This window comes from Somniosus microcephalus, chromosome 4, assembly GCF_052327205.1.
Source record: "Somniosus microcephalus isolate GS21.2 chromosome 4, FLI_Smic_1.0, whole genome shotgun sequence".
Lineage (NCBI taxonomy): Eukaryota > Metazoa > Chordata > Chondrichthyes > Squaliformes > Somniosidae > Somniosus > Somniosus microcephalus.
In genome coordinates this window covers 30367344-30394610 of record NC_140990.1, presented here as the reverse complement: position 1 = coordinate 30394610, position 27267 = coordinate 30367344, and the positions used below count along the sequence as shown (strand labels likewise).

General features: G+C 48.1%; 1 pseudogene; it reads left to right on the top strand.

Moving 5' to 3' along the window:
• Positions 1–58: 58 nt before the first annotated feature.
• The window catches only part of LOC147118524 (uncharacterized), a 110635-nt pseudogene continuing 83426 nt past the window's right edge, over positions 59–27267 (top strand).

Here is a 27267-nt window from a genome sequence, read left to right as displayed (position 1 = left end):
TGGAGCGAGTGGGCAACACCCATCATCCCGGTCATGAAGAAAACGTTGAATAATAAATCTGAAGAACAGAGAAAAATTCACATCTGTGGGGACTTCAAGGTGACTGTAAACCCGGTCCTTCACACGATACAGTATCCTCTTCCAAGGATAGAAGATATTTTCGCCTCACTATCCAGAGGGAATTGTTTCACCAAAATTGACTTGGCACAGGCATATCTACAGATAGAGGTTGAGGAGGCCTCTAAAAAGTATCTCATGATAAACACACACAAAGGTCTGTACCAGTACAATTGACTGGTTTTCGGAGTAGCATCAGCTCCAGCTATCTGGCAAAGAGCTATGGAGCAAGTCCTGCAAGGGATTCCGGGGACTCAGTGCTACCTAGACGACATCCTTGTAACAGGAGAAAATGACAACGAGCACCTTGCCAATTTGGAGCAGGTGCTCACTAGGCTGAGAGAACGGGGCCTATGAGCAAATCGCCCCAAGTGCAAATTTTTCCAGAAACAAATATATTGTAGCCATATAATTAACGAAGAAGGGTTGCATAAGTCACCTGAAAAAATTGAAGCGGTCATAAAAGCCCCAGCACCTGAAAATGTCTCACAATTAAGGTCGTTCCTGGGATTGATAAATTACTATCTTAAATTTTTACCGAACTTGTCAACTGTTCTGCACCCTCTTAATGCACTGCTACAAACGGGAGTAATTTGGAAATGGAGCGAAGACTGTAAACGTGCCTTCCATAAATGCAAAGGCTTGATCACGTCCGAGGAAGTGTTGGCTCATTACAACCCATCACTGCCAATCAGACTGGCGTGCGATGCATCCCCTTACGGCGTAGGAGCGGTATTATCGCATAGATTCCCTGTTGGCTCGGAGCGGCCAATAGCTTTTGCGTCACGCTCATTGAACTCAGCTGAGCGTAACTATGCCCAGATCGACAGGGAAGCACTCAGCCTGGTGTGGGGAGTGAAGAAATTCAACCATTACCTACACGGACAAAAATTTACCTTGTTGACTGATCATCAACCCCTCGTCTCCATATTCAACCCTAAAAAGGACGTTCCCATTATGACAGCGCAAAGGCTACAGAGGTGGTCCCTTTTCCTAGGGGCACACCAATATGACATAAAATACAAAGGATCAAAACAGCATGGGAATGCTGATGGTTTATCACGCCTACCGTTGCCAACGGTAGAAGAGGCACCTACAGTGGACCCAGTGGAGATGTTCCACTCAACCATAGTAGAATGTCTACCAGTAACAAATTCTACTATTGAAATGGAAACGAGAAATGACCCGACTCTCTCACGAGTCTACGATTTAACGGTGAAGGAATGGCCAGCACATGGTGAACCCCTGTTGCCAGCATTCTCGCAAAGAAGAGAACAGCTGTCAGTGTGTCGAGGAACCTTGATGTGTGGATCCAGCGTGGTGATCCCACCCAAACTCCAGGATAAAGTGCTAAAGGAGCTTCACGAGGGGCATCTGGGTGGAGTGAAAATGAAGAACCTCGCCAGAGCATTTGTGTGGTGGCCAGGTATCGATGGAGACATCGAAGAAATGACCAAGAGCTGTCTAGGATGCCAGAAGGTCCAAAACGCCCCACCACCAGCCCCTCTACATCCATGGGAGTGGCCCTCATCTCCATGGCAAAGGGTACATATCGACTTTGCTGGTCCATTTATGGACTCAATGTTCTTAATCGCGGTTGATGCACACTCCAAGTGGCTGGAGGTAATAAAGATGTCCTCCACCACCACGGAAATAACCATCACAGTATTAAGGACCATATTTGCCAGGAATGGGCTGCCTGAACAGATCTGTTCTGATAATGGACTGCAATTTGTGTCCGAAGAATTCAGGAAGTTCTTAAAAAACAATGGGGTTAAGCACTACACGTCCGCCCCATACCATCCCGCCACCAATGGATTAGCTGAAAGGTTTGTCCAGACCTTCAGGAAGGCCATAAAGGCCATGGGTAATGAAGACATAAATCTACAACATAAGGTAGATAACTTCTTGTTTGCATACAGGAATGCAACACGTGGTTACAAACCAAACTCCCGCCATGATGTTTTTCAATAGAAGACTAAGATGCCGGCTGGATTTGATCAAGCCAAACATCAGAAGGGACGTAGAGAACCGACAATTTCAAGGCATGAATGAAAGGCCAACTAGAACCTTCCAGATAGGTCAACAAGTTTTGGCCCGGGACTACCGTACCGAGAAATGGCAGCCTGGAACTATTTGCACATGACTAGGACCGCTGATGTATACCGTGGACATTGGTGAATGCATAATAAGGCGCCATGCTGACCAGATCATGGAGTCATCCGAAAAGGGACAACCTACACCACAACTCTATACGCCTAATGATGAAGCAGAGATACCCATAGTATCTACCTCCGATCCGGTGATACTGGAACCAGATGAACCCGACACTGGCATTCAAGCCGAATCGATCTTGCCAAAAGAACCTACTACACCACCGAAAACTACTACCCCACCGAGGCGTTATCCGGACCGAGTCAGGAAGCCTCCAGAGAGACTGACTTGTAATTGATTAACGGCAGCAAATGTGTAGATTATTGTTCTTGTAAACATGTTAATTAATGATTACTTAAAATGTTATGTACTAATTATCTAAAAAGGGAGGAATTGTAGTGTATGTACCTTTAAGAGCCCCTGTGTACTGTAATACCGGTAGTGACCACTCGGGTATATAAGCCTGTATCGCGTCTTGTATCTTTTAGTTCACCTCCAGACTTTGTTCAGTAAACACCTGTTAAACCAACTCCTGCATCCCATGTCTCCATTAACACACGGATACAACAGGCCCTTGCTCCCCAGGTGAAAGTCAGCTTGGTGAGCATGAAGCCTGCCGGACAGATGAACGAACACATAGTCATGCACGCAGATAGAAACAGCACACATGTACGCAGTCATGCACATGGAACTTACGCTTGAGCGAACGAACGGACGAATGGAGGAATGAATGACTGACTGAATGATTGAACAATGCCAGTTGGACTGGCATGTACGGATTCTTGGTTTATTAAATAGTTGCAGCTTGTCCTGTAAACATTATTGACTTACCTGTAAAATTTATTGTTGTATTTATATTGTTGACCATAATTGGTCAATGAATGTTATGCATTTACGATGTAACTGTTGAGTTGTATAAGTACTGTTGTACTTGAATGTTAAAATTTTAAAAAAAGGACAACAGGTTATACCAAGCAAAAATGAAGAGTTACTAGATTGCCAGTAGGACTGGTATGTATTGTTTTTTTACTATGGGTACCTGTACTGTTGACATTGGTTTTGTCTGGAAAAATTTATTATTGTATTTGTACTGTTAATCCTAAAACTGGCTTCTCTAAGGCTTAGCCTTATTGTGGTGAATGAATGTAAAGGATTTATCATGTAATCAATGAATTGTAACAAGTACTATCAGATTTAAATAAAAGACTAATGAACCCCGAGGGAGGCTGCGAGATTCTCATCAGCTCAGCTCTGCTCGGTGCTGTGTGAACGGGCTGCTCCACACCCCAGCTGCTCACGGGGAATGCCAGTGCAGAGGGCCCAGTGCAGAAGGCCCAGGGTGGAAGACCCAGAGGAGAGTGTCCTAGGCGGGAGGCCCAGCACGGCAGACCCCAGGCGGGGGTCCTAGGGCGGAGCGGCTGGTCGCCAGAAGCGGAGTCGGGAGATGCTGTGGGTGAGCATGCTGCACGGTTTCTAAAGTTGAAGAACGGTCTCCGGCCCGAATGAGTTCCAGCGGCCCTGCCGGTGCTCCATCTGGTGGCAGCTGTGAGGCTTTGTTTCGGTGATGGGATCGGGTTTGTGCACCGCCATTTGGTGGAGGAAAGACAGACTGTTCCTATCTATAGTATGGTGCTTGAACAGCCATAAGATGGGAAAAGAGAATGGGATAAAAGTAAAAAAGGAAAATAAAAGACAAAACAAGGTGTGTCGGCAAGGAATAACGAATGTCTTGATGGTTGGGTCCTATGAGTGATAACAGCAAGAAGAAGGGAATTTGAGTACTCGTTTTCTTCTTTTACGCGATTTGAGAAAGTGGTCGGCTTCTTTTCTGTGGAAAGGTTGAAGACTGTGGATAAGGATTATGACATTATATGGTTGGATAACATCAAGTGAAGATGAGGAGTTATTAGAGTGCCAATAGGACTGGTGTTGAACTGGTATTACTTGTTTTTGAAGAAGTTTCGGGTTCTGGTTAAAAGTAGTTTATTGACGTCTTAAGTGATTTTTTGATATGGTTGTGGGACTTTCTATATTGTGGCGTTATTTGGTATTAAAGCCTTCCTTAATCGAACGAATGAACGCTCTAGTGAACGCACGCATGCGGGTACAAATATATGCACACATACACAATGGAATTTACGTTCGACCGAATGAAGGGCCCCCTCTCCAGGACGGGGGTCACTCGGTGAGCATGAGGACTGCCGGACGGATGAACGAACGCACGCACACAGGTAGACAAATGATACGCACGCTTACACAATGGAACTTACATTCGACCGAATGAAGGGCCCTCGCTCCCCAGATGAAAGTCGGCTTGGTGAGCGTGAAGCCTGCCGGACAGATGAACGAACACATAGGCATGCAGGCAGATAGAAACGGCACACGTGTACGCAGTCATGCACATGGAACTTACGCTTGAGCGAACGAATGGAGGAATGAATGACTGAATGATTGAACAATGCCAGTTGGACTGGCGTGTACGGATTCTTGGTTTATTAAATAGTTGCAGTTTGTACAGTAAACATTTTTGATTTACCTGTAAAATTTATTGTTGTATTTATATTGTTGGCCACAATTGGTCAATGAATGTAATGGATTTACTATGTAACTATTGAGTTCCATAAGTACTGTTGTACTTGAATGTTAAAATTTAAAAAAAAGGACAACAGGTTATACCAAGCAAAAATGAAGATTGCCAGTAGGACTGGTATGTATTGTTTTTTACTATGGGTACCTGTATTGTTGACATTGGTTTTGTCTGGAAAAATTTATTATTGTATTTGTACTGTTAATCCTAAAGCTGTTTCTTCTAAGGCTTAGCCTTATTGTGGTTAATGAATGTAATGGATTTATCATGTAATTGATGAATTGTAACAAGTACTACCAGGTTTAAATAAAAGATTAATGAACCGTGGGGGGACGCGGACTGCACACGCCTCGAGTGCGGCCCCAGCCCCCATTATTAAAACACTCAACATTATCCGCTTCCCCACAACTACCCGCCGAAAAATCCAAATTTCTATCCTGACATTTGTAAACTCGTTTTACAGGGTATTAGAAGGGGAGGATTTACAGACGAGAAACGCAAACCAAACTTCACGTCAAGATCTGACAGAGTCACTCCATTTTTCAGATTTCAAACATCAGTGTGACTGGAAAAGCACCGAGACACACACACCTGAGTGAGAGTGTTCCAGTGTACTGACTGTGGAAAGAGCTTGAACCAGTTTCACAGCCTGAAAAACATCGCACCATTCACAGCGGAGAGAAACCGTACACGTGTTTTGTGTGTGTGAATGAGGCTTCAACTGATCATCCAAACTGGAGAGACACAAGGACACCCGTACCATGGAGAAACCGTGGAAATGTGAAGACTGTGGGAAGGGATTCCATTACCCGCACCAGCTGGAAATTCATCGACGCAATCACACCGGGGAGAGACCATTCACCTGCTCCGTATGTGGGAAAGGATTCACTCACTCATCCCCGCTCCGAACACACCAGCTCATTCACACTGGGGAGAAACCTTTTAAATGCTCTGACTGTGGGGACAGCTTTAAAAGTTCTGCAGAGCTGGTGAGACACCAGCGAGTTCACACTGGGGAGAGGCCGTTCACCTGCTCCGTGTGTGGGAAGGGATTCACTCAGTCATCCGACCTTTTGACACACCACCGAGTTCACACTGGGGAGAGGCCATTCACTTGCTCCATATGTGAGAAGCGATTCACTCTGGTAGGCAACCTGCTGAGACATCAACGAGTTCACACTGGGGAGAGGCTGTTCATCTGCTCTGTGTGTGGGAGGGGATTCACTCAGCACTCCAGCCTGCTGACACACCAGTGACTTCACACTGGGGAGCGGCCGTTCATCTGCTCCATGTGTGGGAAGGGATTCACTCAGTCATCCAACCTGCTGGCACACCAACGAGTTCACAAGTGACGGCAGGGGTTGGATTCCAATGTTATTGCTGCTGTTAATCACATCCAGGACTGAACCATGTTCATTCTGACAGTTGTTTCTGCTGATGTCAGTAATTCCTGTAATTGAGCTGGAGTTTAATATTGTGGATATATGTCAAATAAATCAGCTTTGTTTTAAATACATTGTTGTAGATTTTCGTCTTTCCCACCTGAGTGTTTTGCATCACCTGGCTGAAACTCAGAAAGGACAATCTGCGGGGACGATCGTACGGCGGGAACAGAACTTCAGCCTGGACAGAGTCCTTCAGGGCCACACTGAGAGGGGTAAACGGCACTTTGGTCTCTATCGTCTTCTCGGGTGAATTTCTCATGTGTCCAGAATCATTTTCTGCAACAATATGTCCTAGAACCAACAAGGGGGCAGGCCATATTAGATTTAGTAATGAGCCAGATTTAGTCAAAAGCCTCATGGTGCGTGAACATTTATCAAACAATGATCATAACATGATCGAGCTTCACGTTATGTTTGAAAGGGAGAAACGCAAAACAGCTACTAAGATTCTAGTGTTAGATAAGGGCAATTTCAATGGGATGCGACAGAGACTGTCCACAGTAAACTGGGAAAATCTGTTAATGGGTAAAGCGACAGAAGATCAGTGGGAGGTGTTCAAAAACATAGAAACATAGAAGATAGGAGCAGGAGTAGGCCATTCGGCCCCCCGAGCCTGCTCTGCCATTCAATGAGATCATGGCTGATCATCCAAATTCAGTACCCTGTTCCTGCCTTCTCTCCATATCCCTTGATCCCTTTAGCCTTAAGAAATATATCCAACTCCTTCTTGAATATATTTAATTAATTGGCCTCTACTGCCTTCTTTGGAAGAGAATTCCACAGGTTCACCACTCTCTGGGTGAAGAAATTCCTCCTCATCTCTGTCCTAAGTGGCTTACCCCTTATCCTTAGACTGTGACCCCTGGTTCTGGACTCCCCGACCATCGGGATATCCTTCCAGCATCAAGTCTGTCCAGTCCTGTTAGAATTTTATAAGTTTCGATAAGATACACTCTCATTGTTCTAAACTCCAGCGAGTACAAGCCCAATTGACCCAATCTCTCCTCTTACATCATTCCTGCCATCCCAGGTATCAGCCTGGTGGATCTTCGCTGCACTCCTTCCATGGCAAGAATATCCTTCCTCAGATAAGGCAACCAAAACTGCACACAATACTCAGGATGTGGTTTCACCAAGGCCCTGTACAACTGCAGCAAGACATCCTTGTTCCTGTACTCGAACCCTTTCGCTATGAAGGCCAACATACCATTTGCCTTCTTAACCGCCTGCTGCACCTGCATGCTTCCTTTCAGCGACTGGTGCACAAGGACGCCCAGGTCTCATTGCACTTCCCCTTCTCCCAATCTATTGCCATTCAGATAATAATCTGCCTTCCTGTTTTTGACACCAAAGTGGATAACCTCGCATTTATACGCGTTATATTGCATCTGCCATGCTTCTGCCCAATCACCCAACCTGTCCAAATCATACTGGAGTTTCTTGGCATCCTCCTCACAGCACACACTCCCACCCAGCTTTGTGTCATCTGCAAACTTGGAGATATTACAGCTAGTTCCCTCGTCCAGATCATTAATATATATTGTGAATAGCTGGGGTCCAAGGACTGATCCTTGCGGTACCCAACTAATCACTGCCTGCCACCCGGAAAAAGCCATTTATTCCAACTCTTTGCTTTCTGTCTGCCAACCAGTTCTCTATCCAAGTCAATACCTTGCGCCCAATCCCATGTGCCTTAATTTTACATGCTAATCTCTTATGCAGGATCTTATCGAAAGCCTTTTGAAAATCCGAATACACCACATCCACTGGTTCTCCCTTATCTATTTTACCAGTTACATCCTCAAAAAATTCCAGCAGATTAGTCAAGCACGATTTACCTTTTGTAAATCCATGTTGACTTTGTCCGATCCGGTCACTTTTTTCCAAGTGCTCTACTATTACATCCTTTATAATGGACTCTAGCATTTTCCCCACTATCGATGTCAGGCTTACCGGTCTGTAATTCCCCGCTTTCTATCTACCACCCTTTTTGAACAGTGGGGTAACATTAGCTACCCACCCTCCATGGATACTGTTCCAGGGTCTATCGAATTTTGGAAGATGACCAGCAATGCATCTACTATTTCTCGGGCCACTTGCTTAAGTACCCTAGGATGTAGATTATCAGGCCCTGGGGATTTATCGGCCCTCAATCCCATCAATTTCCCTAACACCATTTCCCTACAAATACTGATTTCTATCAGTTCCTCCCTTTCATTAGACCCTCTGTTCCCCGACATCTTTGAGAGGTTATTTGTGTCCTCCTTTGTGAAGACAGAACCAAAGTATGTATTTAATTGTCCTGCCATTTCTTTGTTCCCCATTATAAATTCCCTGATTCTGACTGCAAGGGACCTACGCTTGACTTCACCAGACTTTTTCTCTTCACATATCTATAAAAAACTTTGCAGTCAGTTTTTATGTTCCCTGAAAGCTTACTCTCATACTCTATTTCCCCCCGCTTAATTAATCCATTTGTCCTCCTTGTTGAATCCTAAACTGCTCCCAATCCTCAGGTTTACTGCTTTTTCTGGCCAATTTATACGTCCTCTCCTTGGATCTTATGCTATCCCTAATTTCCCTTGTTAGCCACGGTTGAGTCACCTTTTTTGTTTTATTTTTACGCCAAACTGGGATGAACAAATTCTGTAGTTCATCCATGCGATCTTAGAAAGTTTGCCACTGCCCATCCACCATCAACCCTTTGAGTGACATTCCCCAATCAATCCTACCCAACTCGCACCTCATACCATCGTAGTCTCCTTTATTTAAATTCAGGACCCTAGTCTCTGATTCAACTATTTCACTCTCCATCTTAATGAAGAATTCTATCATATTATGATCGCTCTGACCCAAGGGGCCTCGCACAACAAGATTGCTAATTAATCCTTTCTCATTACATAATACCCAGTCTATGATGGCCTGATCTCTAGTTGTTTCCTCGACATATTGGTCCAGGAAACCATCCCGTATGCACTCCAGGAATTCCTCCTCCACAGTATTGTTACTAATTTGGTTAGCCCAATCTATATCTAGATTAAAGTCACCCATGATAACTGCTGTGCCCTTATTGCATGCTTCTCTAATTTCCCATTTAATGCCATCCCCAACCTCGGCATTACTGTTTGGCAGTCTATATACCACTCCCACTAACGTTTTCTGCCCCTTGGTATTTCTCAGTTCTACCCATACAGATTCCACATCATCAGAGCTAATATCATAGCAAAATACTGCCGATGCTGGAAATCTGAAACAACAACAGAAAATGCTGGAAATACTCAGCAGGCCAGGCAGCATCCGTGGAGAGAGAAACAGAGTTAACGTTTCAGGTCTGGGACCCTACATCAGAACTGGAAAAGCTGTAGATGTAACAGATATTAAGCAGGTGCAGAGACAGGGGGGGGGGTGTTTAGGAGGGGAGGAAGGAATAGAAAGAACACCCTGTACTTTTGTAAGAGGCAGGAAAGATAAAATGTTGCAAATGGGAATGGCAAAAATCATACTGCATGAAAAATGGGGGCAGGGATAATTACCTGAAATTGTTGAACTCAATGTTGAGTCCAGCAGGCTGTAAAGTGCCCAATCGAAAGATGAGGTGCTGTTCCTCGAGCTTACGTTGAGCTTCATTGGAACAATGCAATAGTCCGAGGACAGAGAGATCAGAGTGGGAGTGAAGCGGTGAATTAAAGTGACAGGCAACCGGAAGCTCAGGGTCACCCTTATGGACTGAACGGAGGTGTTCCGCAAAGCGGTCGCCCAATCTGCATTTGGCCTCCCCAATGTGGAAGAGACCACATCGTGAGCAACGAATACAGTATCTTAAATTTCAAGAAGTACAAGTAAATCACTGTTTCACCTGGAAGGGGTGTTTGGGGCCCTGGACAGTGGGAAGGGAGGAGGTAAAAGGACATGTGTTGCATCTCCTGCGCTTGCACAGGAAGGTGCCAGGTGAAGGAGAAGGGCTGTTGGGGGTGATTGAGGAGTGGACCAGGGTGTCGCGGAGGGAGTGGTCCCTTCGGAATGCTGAAAGGGGAGGTGAGGGGAAGATGTGTTTGGTGGTGGGATCACATTGGAGGTGGCGGAAATGGCGGAGGATGATCCGTTGAATGTGGAGGCTGGTGGGGTGAAAGGTGAGGACAAGGGGAACCCTATCATGGTTTTGAGAGGGAGGGGAAGGGGTGAGAGCAGAAGTGCGGGAAATAGAACGGACACGGTCAAGGGCCGTGTCAACCACGGTAGAGGGGAATCCTCGGTTGAGGAAAAAGGAAGACATGTCGGAAGCACTGGTATGGAAGGTGGCATCGTCAGAACAGATGCGGTGGAGACGGAGAAACTGGGAGAATGGAACAGAGTCCTTACAGGAAGCGGGGTGGGAGGAAGTGTAGTCCAGGTAGCTGTGGGAGTCGGTGGGCTTGTAGTGGATGTTTGTTGAAAGCCGATCACCAGAAATGGAGACGGAGAAGTCAAGGAAGGGAAGGGAAGAGTCGAAGATGGACCATGTGAAGGTGAGGGAAGGGTGGAAATTGGAAGTAAAGTGAATTAACTTATCTAGTTCAGGGCGAGAGCAGGAAATGGCACCAATACATTCATCGATATACCGGAAGAAGAGGTGAGGGAGGGGACCTGAGTAGGACTGGAACAAAGAGTGTTCCACATATCTCATGAACAGGCAGGCATATCTAGGGCCCATGCGGGTTCCCATAGCAACACCTTTAATTTGGAGGAAGTGAGTGGAGTCAAAGGAGAAGTTGTTCAATGTGAGAACAAGTTCAGCCAGGCGGAGGAGGGTGGTCATGGATGGGGACTGGTTGGGCCTCTGTTCAAGGAAGAAACGGAGCGCCCGAAGGCCGTCCTGGTGGGGGAAGAAGGTGTAGAGGGATTGGACGTCCATGGTGAAAAGGAGACATTTGGGGCCAGGAAACTGGAAACTTTTAAAGTGACAGAGGGCGTCGGAAGAGTTGCGAATGTAGGTGGGAAGAGGCTGGACAAGGGGAGAAAAAATAGAGTTGAGATAGGAAGAGATAAGTTCCGTGGGGCAAGAACAGGCTGAAACGATTGGTCTACCAGGGCAGTCCTGTTTGTGGATCTTGGGAAGGAGGTAGAAGCGGGCTGTGCGGGGTTGGGGGTCTATGAGGTTGGTGGCGATGGAGGGAAGATCTCCAGAGGAGATGAGGTCAGTGACACACTTGGAAACAATGGCTTGATGTTTGCTAGTGGGGTCATGGTCCAGGCGGAGGTAGGAGGAGGTGTTGGAGAGTTGGTGTTCAGCTTCCGCACGGTAGAGGTCGGTTCGCCAAACAACAACAGCACCACCCTTATCAGCAGGTTTACTGACAATGTTAGGGTTGGATCGGAGAGAACGGAGTGCTGCAAGTTCAGCGGGAGGTACGTTGGAGTGAGTGAGGGGAGCAGAGAAATGGAGATGGCCGATGTCACGTCGGCAGTTAGCGATGAAAAGATCTAGAGAGGGTAAGAGGCCAGAGGGAGGGGTCCAAGTAGAACGAGAATTTAGAAAGCGGGAGAAAGGATCAGCTGTGTGGGGGGAAGACTCCTGGCCAAAGTAGTGGGCACGCAGACGAAGGTGACGGAAGCAGAGCTCAGCATCATTCCGAGCTTGAAATTCATTCAGATGGGGGCGTAAGGGGATGAAGCTCAAGCCCTCTCTGACCCCGAACGATCAGTCCTCAGCAAAGGCCTGAGCTTCATCCCCTTATGCCCCCATCTGAATGAATTTCGAGCTCGGCACGATGCTGAGCTCTTCTTCCGTCGCCTTTGTCTGCGTGCCCACTACTTTGGCCAGGAGTCTTCCTCCCGCACGGCTGATCCTTTCTCCCGCTTTCTAAATTCTCGTTCTACCTGGACCCCTCCCCCTGGCCTCTTACCCTCTCTAGATCTTTTCATCGCTAACTGCCGCCGTGACATCGGCCGTCTCCATTTCTCTGCTCCCCTCACTCACTCCAACCTACCTCCCTCTGAACTTGCAGCACCCCGTTCTCTCTGATCCAACCCTAACATTGTCATTAAACATGCTGATGAGGGTGGTGCTGTTGTTGTTTGGCGAACCGACCTCTACCGTGCGGAAGCTGAACGCCTACCTCCGCCTGGACCATGACCCCACTAGCAAACATCAAGCCATTGTTTCCAAGTGTGTCACTGACCTCATCTCCTCTGGAGATCTTCCCTCCATGGCCGCCAACCTCATAGTCCCCCAGCCCCGCACAGCCCGCTTCTACCTCCTTCCCAAGATCCACAAACAGGACTGCCCTGGTAGACTAATCATTTCAGTCTGTTCTTGCCCCACGGAACTTATCTCTTCCTATCTCAACTCTATTGTTTCTCCCCTTGTCCAGTCTCTTCCCACCCACATTCGCGACTCTTCCGATGCCCTCCGTCACTTTAACAGTTTCCAGTTTCCTGGCCCCAACCATCTCCTTTTCACCATGGACGTCCAATCCCTCTACACCTCCATCCCCCACCAGGACGGCCTTTGGGCGCTCCGTTTCTTCCTTGAGCAGAGGCCCAACCAGTCCCCATCCACGCCCACCCTCCTCTGCCTGGCTGAACTTGTTCTCAGATTGAACAACTTCTCCTTTGACTCCACTCACTTCCTCCAAATTAAAGGTGTTGCTATGGGAACCTGCATGGGCCCTAGATATGCCTGCCTGTTCATGGGATATGTGGAACACTCTTTGTTCCAGTCCTACTCAGGTCCCCTCCCTCACCTCTTTTTCCGGTACATCGTTGACTGTATTGGTGCCGTTTCCTGCTCTCGCCCTGAACTAAATAAGTTCATTCACTTTACTTCCAATTTCCACCCTTCCCTCACCTTCACATGGTCCATCTTCGACTCTTCCCTTCCCTTCCTTGACTTCTCCATCTCCATTTCTGGTGATCGGCTTTCAACAAACATCCACTACAAGCCCACCGACTCCCACAGCTACCCGGACTACACTTCCTCCCACCCCGCTTCCTGTAAGGACTCTATTCCATTCTCCCAGTTTCTCCATCTCTGCCGCATCTGTTCTGGCGATGCCACCTTCCATACCAGTGCTTCCGACATGTCTTCCTTTTTCCTCAACTGAGGATTCCCCTCTACCGTGGTTGACACGGCCCTTGACTGTGTCCATTCTATTTCCCGCACTTCTGCTCTCACCCCTTCCCCCCCCTCCCAGAACCACGATAGGGTTCCCCTTGTCCTCACCTTTCACCCCACCAGCCTCCACATTCAACGGATCATCCTCTGCCATTTCCGTCAGCTCCAACGTGATCCCATCACCAAATACATCTTCCCCTCACCTCCCTTTTCAGCATTCCGAAGGGACCGCTCCCTCCGCGACACCCTGGTCCACTCCTCAATCACCCCCAACAGCCCTTCTCCTTCACCTGGCACCTTCCCGTGCAAGCGCAGGAGATGCAACACATGCCCTTTTACCTCCTCCCTTCCCACTGTCCAGGGCCCCAAACACCCCTTCCAGGTGAAACAGCGATTTACTTGGACTTCTTGAAATTTAATATACTGTATTCGCTGCTCACGATGTGGTCTCCTCTACATTGGGGAGACCAAACGCATATTGGGCGACCGCTTTGCGGAACATCTCCGTTCTGTCCGTAAGGGAGACCCTGAGCTTCCGGTCGCCTGTCACTTTAATTCACCGCTTCACTCCCACTCTGATCTCTCTGTCCTCGGCCTATTGCTTTGTTCCAATGAAGCTCAACGTAAGCTCGAGGAACAGCACCTCATCTTTCGATTGGGCACTTTACAGTCTGACGGACTCAACATTGAGTTCAACAATTTCAGATAATTATCCCTGCCCCCATTTTCCATGCAGTATGATTTTTGCCACTCCCATTTGGAACATTTTATCTTTCCTGCCTCTTACAAAAGTACAGGGTGTTCTTTCTATTTCTTCCTCCCCTCCTAACCCCACCCCCCCCTGTCTCTGCACCTGCTTAATATCTGTTACATCTCCAGCTTTTTCCAGTTCTGATGAAGGGTCCCAGACCTGAAACGTTAACTCTGTTTCTCTCTCCACGGATGCTGCCTGGCCTGCTGAGTATTTCCAGCATTTTCTGTTGTTATATCATAGCTAATATCCTTCCTTTCAATTGTGTTAATCCCCTCTTTAACCAGCAATGCTACCCCACCTCCCTTTCCTTTTTCCCTGTCGTTCCTGAATATTGAATACCCCTGGATTTTGAGTTCCCAGCCTTGGTCACCCTGGAGCCATGTTTCTGTGATCCCAATTATATCCTATCCGTTTACTTCTATTTGCACAGCTAATTCATCCACCTTATTACAAATGCTCCTCGCGTTAAGACACAAAGCCTTCAGGCTTGTTTTTTTAACGCTCTTACATCTTTTAGAATTATTATTTACTGTGGCCATGTTTGATTTAAACGCTTGATTTCTCTGCCTGCCACTTTTGTTTTTCTCATTCCTCTCTTGCTTTTGTTGTGTCTGTGTATAATAAGACACAGACTGCAGGAGAAATGGTACAACAGGTGTTTACTCAACGTGGCTCATCGTGGAACTGATCTGTACAGATTACTACTCAGTGCTATATACAGGTGTGGTCACTGCTGGTACTGCAGTATACATGAGCTGTAAAAGATAGTTCCCTCCCTTAAAGGTACATACATTACAATTCCTCCCCTTTTAGATTAACAGTACCATAACACTCATTTAACAATTAAATATCAAACTAATTACAATTAACACTTTTAACATGCAACATTAGCTGAAAATAGTCTATTTATATATTCAGTCTTTGGGGAGGCTTCCTGATCCTTTCTGGATAGCGCCTTTCCCGAGTGTCTTGCTCTTTGTGCAGAGGCGATTCTGGCCCCCTGTCGTCGGTTGGTTCATCAGCTTCCGATGCTACTGTTTCTGGGGTAGATGCGACCTGTACGTCAGGTTCATCACCAGGTACGTATGGGCGAGGCATGGGGTTGACTTGTTCCTGTGGCTCTAGGATCTGGTCAGCATGGCATCTCACGATGCTCTCCCCAACGTCCACTGTGTACATTAGTGGGCCCTGCCGTGTGCATATCGTTCCTGGCTGCCATTTTTCTGTTCGGTCGTCACGGGCCAAGACTGATTGCCCTACATTGAAGCTCCTTGTTGGCTTCTCATGGATGTGCTGGAATAGCTTACTCTCAACATCTCTTTGTACGTTTGGTCTGAGCAAATCCAGGCGAGATCTTAACCTTCGGTTAAAGAACATCATGGCTGGGGCCTAGTTGGTGACTGCATGTGTCGCATTCCGGTAGGCGAACAGGATATTGTCCACCTTGTGCTGCAGCGGAATGTTTCATTGTACATAGCCTTTATTGCCTTCTTAAAGGTTTGTACGAACCTCTCAGCCAATCCATTTGTGGCTGGATGATACGGGGCGGATGTGTAATGCCTTACCCCATTCTTTTTCAAGAACCTCCGGAACTCTTCGGACACAAACTGTGGTCCGTTGTCAGAGTAAATCTGTTCTGGCAAGCCATTCCTGGCAAAAATGGTCTGTAGGACTGCAATAGTTTTCTCCGTGGTGGTGGAGGACATTTTGATTACCTCAGGCCATTTCGAGTGCTCATCCACGGCTATTAAAAACATTGAGTCCATGAATGGACCAGAAAAATCAATATGCACCCGTTGCCATGGAGATGAGGGCCACTCCCATGGATGTAGAGGGGCCTGTGGTGGTGCATTTTGGACTTTCTGGCATCCTGTGCAACTCTTGGTCAGGTCCTCGATTTGCTTATCGATTCCCGGCCACCATGCATAAGCCCTGGCTAGGCTTTTCATTTTTACCCCTCCCAGATGACCCTCATGAAGCTCATTGAGCACTCTATCCCTTAACTTGGGTGGAATTACCACTCGGGATCCACACATCAAGGTCCCCCGGCACACTGACAGCTGTTCTCTCCTTGTCGAGAATGCTGGCAACAGTGAGTCGCCATGTGCTGGCCATCCCTTCGCCGTCAAATCATATACCCGAGACAGTGTCGGGTCATTTCGGGTTTCCTTTTTGATACAAGCGTTAGTTACCTGTAGGTATTCAACTATAGTCGAATGGAATATTTTGACAGGATCGACTGCTGGTGCTTCCTCCGCAGTAGGCAGTGGCAGGCGTGATAGCTCATCAGCATTTCCATGCTGTTTCGTGCCCTTATATTCAATCTCATAGTGGTGCGCCCCTAGAAAAAGTGACCATCTTTGTAGTCATTGCGCAGTCATCACCGGAACGCCCTTCTTCGGATTAAAAATGGAGACAAGAAGCTGGTGATCAGTCAGCAAGGTGAATTTCTGCCCATGCAGATAGTGATTGAACTTTTTCACTCCCCACACTAGGCTGAGGGCCTCCCTGTCAATCTGGGCGTAGTTACGCTCGGCTGAGGTTAGTGATCATGACGCAAAGGCTATTGGCCTCTCTGAGCCGTCCAAGAATTTGTGCGACAGCACCGCTCCAATGTCGTAGGGTGACGCATCACATGCCAACTGAATTGGTAATGCCGGGTTGTAATGGGCCAATACCTCTTTCGATGTGATTAGTGTTTTGCTCTTCTGGAAAGCTCATCTACATTCGTCACTCCACTTACATGGCACCCCAGTTTGCAGTAGGGTGTTCAGTGGGTGTAGTATTGTAGACAAATTTGGCAAGAACTTATGGTAGTAGTTTACCAGCCCGAGGAACGACCTCAGTTGTGACACATTTTCCGGTGCTGGAGCCTTGACTACTGCCTCAATCTTCTCTGGGGACTTATGTAACCCCTCTTTATCGATAATGTGGCCAGAATACGAGATCTGTTTTCTAAAAAACTCGCATTTGGGGCGGTTAGCTCGGAGCCCATATTCCTGCAACCTAGTGAGCACCTGCTCCAGGTTGGCAAGGTGATCACTGTCATTTTCGCCCGTGACCAGGATGTTGTCCAAATAACACTGGGTCCCTGGGATCCCTTGCAGGACTTGTTCCATTGCCCTCTGCCAAATAGCCAGAGCTGATGCTACCCCGAATACTAGCCAGTTGTATTGGTAGAGACCTCCATTTGCAGATACGCCTGGGCCAGATCAATCTTAGTGAACCATTTCCCTCCAGATAGCGAGGTGAAAATATCTTCAATCCGCGGAAGTGGATATTGTACGGTGTGAAGGATCGGGTTCACTGTTACCTTAAAGTCCCCACAGATGCGAACCTTCCTTGGTTCCCCAGGCATGCTGCTCAACGACTTTTTCATCACAGGGACGATGGGTGTAGCCCACTCGCTCCAGTCTACCTTGGACAGTACACCTGAATGTTCCAGACTCTCCAGCTCTGCTTCGATGGCTGGGCGGATCGCATAAGGTACCGGTCTGGCCTTAAAAAAATTTGGGCTTGCGTTTTCTTCAATTTTAATTATCGCTGTCATGCCTTTTAGCGTTACGAGTCCTTGCTGGAACACTTCTTTCACTTCAGTTAGGGCCTTTGACAGTCGCCCAGGTGTGACGTCATCCTTTTTGTCAGCCACAGTCAGTACCTGTATGGAATGCCAATCCAGTTGTATTTTCTGGATCCATTCACGTCCCAGTAATGGTGGTCCTCCATCTTGCAATACATACAGGTCTAGTTTTGGTGTTTCCTTACCGTTATATATAACGGTCACCCTTATTTTTCCTTTGGGGTAGACTTTTTGCCCCGTGTACATCTTCAAAATAATTTTTGTTTCTCTGAAGGGTATGTGTGAGAATAGCCGCTTGTAGTCCCGTCGGTTTATGACTGTTAGGGCTGATCCTGTGTCCAATTACATCTTTACCTGGACTCCTGCTATCTTGAGAATGACCCAAATGGTTCGGTGATCCTCCGTTGTGATCATATTATGTAGCTTCAGACAACTCAGTTCCCTGCTTTCGGAGTCGTTATCACTCTTTTGTTCATCTGAACTATTCTCCGTCATCTTATGTGCCTTCTTGTACTTTCCTTTGGTAGGTTTCTATTTGCTGGTTTTCTTTCCCGACCTGCAGACTCGTGCTATGTGTCTTACTTTTCCACACTGTCTGCACACTTTGGCCCCGATTTTCGGCTTATTTGGGGAATTGTCGGATTTCCCCGAATGTGGGGTTTCTGACACACATAAAATAGTATCAGCCAGCCCCACGCAATTTTCCCTCAATTGGCCAATTAATTCCCAGCATGTGGGAAGCCTTGCTAATTGTCTAAATCGAGTCAGAAATCCCCACAGCATGATGTCATCATTCGTGGTGCTTTCAAGGTCCATGGCAAGCACTGCATCCTCTGAAGGCTTCCAAATGAACCATACAGGATGGTGGAGGAGCCTGCAGCAGCTGTGGACAGTGCCAGGCCCCGAGCTGCCTTCAAATTCGACGAGGCTTCATTGCAGGCATTATTGGATGGGGTTAGGGCCCACAGGGAGGTCCTCTTCCCTAGGTCAGGGAGGAAGAGGCCTCCGACTGAGACCAATGCTGCATGGATGCAGGTGTCAGCAGATGCCAACTCGCTGGGAGTCACCAGAGGAACCTTGGCATTACATCTGTAACTCCTTCCTTTACTCCCCCACAGTACCATCCAGAGCCCCCGTCCTCACTGTGGAGGAGGAAGAGGCTGTGCAGCCAGACTCCTCCGAGGAAGCTCCAACCTCTGAGAGTGCAGCATCAGCAGAAGTAAGCACACCCAGCACCAGCGCAGACACTCACACCTCGTGGGGACCTTCGGGACATAGAGTAGTGTTGTCACCTGGTGTTTCACAGCTGGCAAGTGAGCCTCAGCAGATTCTGGAGTCAGGGACAGCAGCGGAGAATCCTCGTCGCAGGGCGCAGGGCTCTGCCAGCTCAGCTCAGCTGCACTGCATCTCGACCCTGTGCCTCTGGGTCCATCTGCAAGAGAAGAGGTGTTAGATCTCCATGCACAGATGCAGGAGTCTCTGGCAGGTTTTGTTTCCAGGGTCGCTGTGAGTGTGGAGCGAATGGAGGAGTCCATAGCGACCATGAGCAGAGATTTTGTGGAGTCATTGGTGCATGAACGCAGCACCATGGAAAGGTTGGCAACCTCCATGGATGAGATAACTTGCCAGCATACGGAAAACATGGTGAGTGCTCATAAGAGAATGACATCTCCTGAGGAGCGTTGGCCATCTGTTGAACAGAGAAACCAGATCTTCATGGAAGTCCTTCTGAGTAGGACTGCCAGTGCAGAAACGGGTCCCACTGGCCCCCTAAAGCGGAGCAAGGTGCTCTCAAGCCACTTCCAAGCGCTGGCCCCTTCTGGCTTGTGTAGCTTCAGGTGAGTGAGCAGCAGACTGGTGCTCCTGGTAATCATCCTGCTGTTCCTGGTTTGCTGCTGCCACCTCTGCTTTTGGAGACCCCCTAATGCCAGGAAGGGAAGGTGCCATAGGCCTCCCATGCTTCTAGCAGATGCCTCGGTTGAGGAGGTCCTGAGTTAGGGTGGTGAGAGGGGCTTCCCAGGAGCTCACACTGAAGAAGTGTGTAAGGCTCCAACTTTCTGCAGCTGCTCCTAAGGCTTCAAATAGTTCCCCCAAGCCTTGATCAACAAGGTCCTGCAGCCTACAAATGCTGCCTCTTTAAATATCTTCAGCCCTCAGTGACCTGCTGCTGCAAGCAAGCAAGCCAGCTGTTTTCACACCAGCTCTCATCGGTGGGGTTCCCCGTAGGCGGGTTTCAGGTGGGGAAAGCCCCAAAGTCGCAACGGCACAGGAAAATCGTCCTTAACAAGGTGATCATTGGTGATTAGTGCTCCGCCGAGCAGTCCCGCCAGCGGCGGGCGGGACTGAAGCGGGGCGCGTGGAAACGGCAGTCTGAAAGTCAGACGGGGTGGGGAATCAGGCAGGGGGGGTCCCAACCCGCTTTTTCCGCGATTTTTGGACCACGGCCGCATGAAAAGCCGCCCGACAGCTGCCCGAAAATCGAGACCTTTGTCTTTGAACCAGCAATCATTCTGGTCGTGTGTTGTTTTGCCACAGCGATAGCACTTCTCTGTTCCATATGACATTTCGTTTGTGCCATATTCTTGCGGTCTCTGTTGTATCTCTGCAGCGCCACGTGCTGCTGCTTCATATGATACCGCAATGCTGAAAGCCTTTTCCAGCGTAAGGTCCTTTTCAGATAAAAGCCGCTTCTGGGTTCCTTCACTTTGAAGCCCACACACAAACTTATCCCTTAAGGTATCTGCCAGTCCCGCTCCAAACTGGCAGTGTTTTGATAGTTTGCGCAGTTCTGTTAAATAATCAGCATTGCTTTCATTCTTATGCTGGTTCCATTTGTGAAACTTGAATCTTTCTGCTATCAGCAGCGGTGTGGGGTTTAAATGTTCCTGTAGTGTCATTACTCTGTCTTCAAAACTCTTTTCCATTGGCTTCGTTGGGGTTACTAGATTTTGTAATAAACCATACGTCTTTGCACCCATTAAATTTAACAATACCGATGCTTTCTTGTCATCTGGCACCTCATTTGCCTTGCAGTACACCTCTATTCGTTCGACATATGTAGTCCAATCTTCGACTTCATTGTCAAATGCAGTGATACTGCCACTCTTCGGCGTTTTGGGTGTGGTTTAAAATGGCGTCTCCCAATGACTTAAAATGGCATCTCCCGTGCTTTCCTTCCTCCCCCGCTGCTGCCAACGCCGCTCCCGGCGGTTCTCATGGCAATGGCAGTGCACTGTAGGTTTCGCGCGCTTCTCCTGCGCTGCTGCCAATGCCGCTCTCGGCAGTCCTCGTGGCAATGGCAGCGCCTCGCGGGTTTCTGTGCATCTCCCTCTCTCCCTCTCTTCGACGCTGCTCGGCCCTGAGCACCGGCTGTGCCCTGTGCACTCTGCCCTCTCTCTCTCTCCCCCATCAACGCTGCTCGGCCCTTTGCTGTGCCGCTCGGTCGGGCTCTAGCCCGCCGCTGTCCGGGAAGGGTCTGCGCACTACCTGTTGCAAGCCCGTTTTGCTGGGCCACCTCGACTGGAAAGCCAAGCCTGGCTCTCGACAGCCTCCCCCGCAATTTTCGAGTCTCTGCTGGATGACTGGGCGGTTGCCCGTGGTCGACGCCCGAGTCTCTGGCCTTGACCTCCAATCCACTGATCTCCAGGAATGAATCCCCAGGAGGTGATGCAGAGTTGCAGGTAGGTTCGAACTTGCCTTGTCGCCAATGTTGTGTCTGTTTATAATAAGACACAGACTGCAGGAGAAACAGTACAACAGGTGTTTACTCAACGTGGCTCACAGTGGAACTGATCTGTACAGATTACTACTCAGTGCTATATACAAGTGTGGTCACTGCCGGTACTGCAGTATACATGAGCTGTAAAAGATAGTTCCCTCCCTTAAAGGTACATACATTACAGCTTTTATCCTTGTTTCCCTTTCCTCTGTCTCCCCGCAAAGGTTCCCAGCCCCCTGCCATTTTAGTTTAAACCCTCCCCCAGAGCATTAGCAAACACTCCCCCGAGTACATCGGTCATGGCCCTGCCCAGGTGCAACCCATCCGTTTTGTACTGGTCCCACCTCCCCCAGAACCGGTTCCACTGTCCCAGGAATTTGAATCCCTCCCCCTTGTACCATTTATCTAGCCACGTATTCATCAGAAATATCCTTCTATTTCTACTCTGACTAGCACGTGACACTGTTAGCAATCCTGAGATTACTACGTTTGATGTCCTTTTTTAAAAATTTACCTCCAAGCTCCCTATATTCAGCTTTTAGGACCTCATCCCGGTTTTTACCTATATCGTTGGTACCTATATGCACCAGGAGAACTGGCTGTTCACCCTCCCCTTCCAAAATGTTCTGTAGCCGCTCTGAGACATCCTTGACCCTTGCACTAGGGAGGCAACACACCACCCTGGAGTCTCATTTGCGGCCGCAGGAACGCCTATCTATTTCCCTTACCATAGAATCCCCTATTACAACAGCTCTCCCCCTCTTTTTCCTCCCGTCCTGTGCAGCAGAACCACCCCTGGTGCCAAAAGTTGGCTGCTGCTGCTTTCCTCTGATAAGCCATCCCCCCCATCAGTATCCAAAGCGGTATATCTGTTTGAGAGGGGGATGGCCACAGGGGACCCCTGCACTACCTGCCTGTGCCTACTACTCTGCCTGTTGGTCACCCGTTCCCTTTCTGCCTGTGCCACCTTTACCTGCGGTGTGACCAACTGCTTAAACGTGATATCCACGACGTCCTCAGCATCGCAAATGGTCCAGTATGTATCCATTCGCAGCTCCAGCACCACAATGTGGTCTGTCAGTAGCTGCAGCTGGACACACTTCCTGCACACATGGTTGTCAGGGAGAGAAGAAGTGTCCCTGAGTTCCCACATAGCGCAGGAGGAGCATACCACGGCATCGAGCTGTCCTGCCATGACTGACCATTTAATTAATTCAAATTAAATTAAACAAATCAATCCCACCAATTTCACTACATTTAAATGATATAAGGGCCCTGTTTTACAAACAGTTCCCACTACATCACAGAGAGCTTAGAAACTATAAACCACAGAGTTAAAGTTTAAAAAGAGAGAAATACTCACCAACCAATCACTTACCTGCTTTGTGGTGACGTCACATTTCGATTACTTTTTACTTCTCTCCCTCTGAGATTGGAGATTAGTGACGCTCTGAGGCCTACCTGCGCCTCCGGCTCACTTTAAATACTTGCTACTGCTCGGATTCCCGCCGCTGCCGCATTGGGGCCTACCCGCGCCTCGGGCTCACCTTAAATACTTGCTGCCACTTGGATTCCCACCGCTGCCGCACTGAGGCCTACCTGCACCTCGGGCTCACCTTTTACAGCTCACCGCCACCGAGATTCCCGCCGCTGCCGCTCTGAAGCCTACCTGCGCCTCGGGCTCACCTTTCATAGCTCACCGCCATGAAATTCCAGCCGCTGCTGCTCTGAGGCCTACCCGCGACTCGGGCTCACCTTTTATAGCTCACTGCCACCGAGATTCCCGCCGCTGCCGCTCAGAGGCCTACCCACGCCTCGGGCTAAAACTTTATACTGCTGCCGCCGCCGCCGAGATTCCTGCCGCTGCCGCTCTGAGGCCTACCCACACCTCAGGCTCACCTTTTATACTGCCGCCACCACCGCCGAGACAATCATTGGCTCATTGATTTTATTCTCACTCTGCACACAGCGGGTGGAGAACTGAACCCAACCAGAGTAGAGTGCGGTGGGGGGAAACTGGGAGTGGAGGAAAGAAATGTTGGAGATGGTGCGATGGGTTTGTATTTCAGCACAGGGAGGAGGGAGAGTGTGTGGGACGGGGATTTACAGCTTTGGGGGAAAAAGAGAGGAAAGAATGCTCCATAGAAACTAGAATTGTCTGTTCGGAATTTCTATCCGGTACTTACAGTGATGACGTTTGTAAACTCCTTTTACCGGGTATTAGAAGGGGAGGATTTACAGACAGGGAACTCAAACCAAACATCATGCCAAGATCTGACAGAGTCACTTCATTTATCAGGACCTGAATATCATCACCCTCTGAATGTGGAAGGAGAAATGTTTGTCTGTTCTGTCTGTGGGAAAAGATTTCAAACATCAGTGTGACTGGAAAAGCACCAAGACACCCACACCCGACTGAGAGTGTTCCAGTGCACTGACTGTGGAAAGAGCTTTAACCTGTTACACAGCCTGAAAAAACATTGCACCGTTCACAGCGGGGAGAAACTGCACACGTGTTCTGTGTGTGGACGAGGCTTCAACCGATTGTCCAACCCGGGAGACACAAATACACCATGGAGAAACCATGGAAATGTGGGGACTGTGGGAAGGGATTCAATTACCCATCTGAGCTGGAAACTAATCGACGCAGTCACACTGGGGAGAGACCATTCACCTGCTCCGAGTGTGGGAAGGGATTCAGTCAGTCATCCAATCTTCTGACACACCAGCGAATTCACACTGGGGAGGGGCCATTCAACTGTTCCGTGTGTGAGAAGACTTTCACTCACTTGTCCACCTTGCTGACACACCAGCAAGTTCACACCGATAATAGACCTTTTGAATGTACTAACTGTGGGAAGAGCTTTAAAAGCACAAAGCAACTGGTGACCCATCAACGCACTCACACTGGGGAGAGGCCTTTCACTTGCTCCATGTGTGGGAAGGGATTCAATTACCCATCTGAGCTGGAAACTCATCGACGCAGTCACACTGGGGAGAGACCATTCACCTGCTCCGAGTGCGGGAAGGGATTCAGTCAGTCATCCAACCTTCTGACACACCAGCGAATTCACACTGGGGAGAGGCCATTCACCTATTCCGTGTGTGAGAAGACTTTCACTCACTTGTCCACCTTGCTGACTCACCAGCAAGTTCACACCGATGATAGACCTTTTGAATGTACTAACTGTGGGAAGAGCTTTAAAAGCACGAAGCAACTGGTGACCCATCAACACACTCACACTGGGGAGAGGCCTTTCACTTGCTCCGAGTGTGGGAAGGGATTCACTTGTCTGTTCGCTGGTGTGTCAGAAGGTTGGATGACTGACTGAATCCCTTCCCACACTCGGAGCGGGTGAATGGTCTCTCCCCAGGGTGACTGCGTCGATGAGTTTCCAGCTCAGATGGGTAATTGAATCCCTTCCCACAGTCCCCACATTTCCATGTTGTGAGATTTTATTCTCACTCTGCACACAGCGGGTGGAGAACTGAACCCAACCAGAGTAGAGGGGGGTGGGGGGAAAACTGGGAGTGGAGGAAAGTGTAGTGTCCGTGTGTTGATAAAGACACTGAAGACAGGAGTTGGTTCATAGGTGTTTACTAAGCAAAATCTGGGGGGGGTTCTAACGGATATACACAATATACAGTCTTATATAGCCCGAGTGGCCATTACCGGCATTACAGCACACCTGGGGCTCTTAAAGGCACATACACTACAATTCCTCCCCATTTAGTTAACCAGTACATCATATTTTAAGTAATTATTAATTACATGTTATAAGAAAAATAATATACACATTAATGTAGTTAATTAATTATAAGTCAGTCTCTCAGGAGGCTTCCTGACTCAGTCCGGATAACGCCTCAGGGGTGTAGTAGTTTCTGGTGGTGTAGTAGGTTCTTTTGGCAAGGATGATTCGGCTTGCATGCCAGTGTTGGGTTCATCGGGTTCCAGTATTGCCGGATCGGAGGTAGATATGGGTATCTCTACTTCATCGTTAGACGTATAGAGTTGTGGTGTAGGTTGTCCCTTTTCGGATGACTTTATGATTTGGTCAGCATGGCGCCTTATTATGCTTTCTCCGATGTCCACGGTATACATCAGTGGTCCTAGTCGTGTGCAGATAGTTCCAGGCTGCCATTTCTCGGTACAGTAGTCCTGGGCCAAAACTTGTTGACCTATCTGGAAGGTTCTAGTTGGCCTTTCATTCATGCCTTGAAACTGCCAGTTCTCCACGTCCCTTCTGATGTTGGGCTTGACCAAATCCAGCTGGCATCTTAGGTTTCTATTGAAGAACATCATGGCGGGAGTTTGGTTGGTAACCATATGTGTTGCATTCCTGTATGCGAATAAGAAGTTATCCACCTTGTGCTGAAGTTTTATGTCTTCATTACCCATGGCCTTTATGGCCTTCTTGAAGGTCTGGACAAACCTTTCAGCCAATCCATTGGTGGCGGGATGGTATGGGGTGGACGTGTAGTGCTTAACCCCATTGTTTTTTAAGAACTTTCTGAATTCTTCGGACACAAATTGCGGTCCATTATCAGAACATATCTGTTCCAGCAGCCCATTCCTGGCAAATATGGTCCTTAATACTGTGATGGTTTTTTCTGTGGTGGTGGAGGACATCTTTATTACCTCCGGCCACTTGGAGTGTGCATCAACTGCGATTAAGAACATTGAGTACATAAATGGACCAGCAAAGTCGATGTGTACCCTTTGCCAGGGAGATGAGAGCCACTCCCATGGATGTAGAGGGGCTTGTGGTGGAGCGTTTTGGACCTTCTGGCATCCTAGGCAGCTCTTGGTCATTTCTTCGATGTCTCCATTGATACCTGGTCACCATACAAACGCCCTAGCTACGTTCTTCATTTTCACTCCACCCAGATGCCCCTCGTGAAGCTCCTTTAGCACTTTATCCTGGAGTTTGGGTGGAATCACCACTCTGGATCCACACATCAAGGTTCCTTGGCACACTGACAGCTGTTCTCTTCTTTGCGAGAATGCTGGCAACAGTGGTTCGCCATGTGCTGGCCATCCCTTCACTGTTAAATCGTAGACCCGTGAGAGAGTCGGGTCATTTCTCATCTCCCTTTCAATGGCAGAATTTGTTACTGGTAGACATTCCACTATGGTAGAGTGGAACATCTCTACTGGGTCTACTGTAGGTGCCTCTTCTACCATTGGCAACGGTAGGCGCGATAAACCGTCAGCATTCCCATGCTGTTTTGATCCTTTGTATTCTATATTGTATTGGTGTGCCCCTAGAAAAAGGGACCACCTCTGTAGCCTTTGCGCTGTCATAATGGGAACACCCTTTTTAGGGTTGAATATGGAGATGAGGGGTTGATGGTCAGTAATCAAGGTAAATTTTTGTCTGTGTAGGTAATGGTTGAATTTCTTCACTCCCCATACCAGGCTGAGTGCTTCCCTGTCGATTTGGGCATAGTTACGCTCAGCTGAGTTTAATGAGCGTGACGCAAAAGCTATCGGCCGTTCCGAGCCATCAGGGAATTTATGGGATAATACTGCTCCTATGCCGTAAGGGGATGCATCGCATGCCAGTCTGATTGGCAGTGATGGGTTGTAATGAGACAAAACTTCTTCGGATGTGATTAAGTCTTTGCATTTATGGAAGGCACGTTTACAGTCTTCGTTCCATTTCCAAATCACTCCTATTTGTAGAAGTTCATTAAGAGGGTGTAGAAGAGTTGATAAGTTCGGTAAAAATTTATGATAGTTATTTATTAATCCCAGGAACGACCTTAATTGTGAAACATTTTCAGGTGCTGGGGCTTTTATGACCGCTTCAATTTTT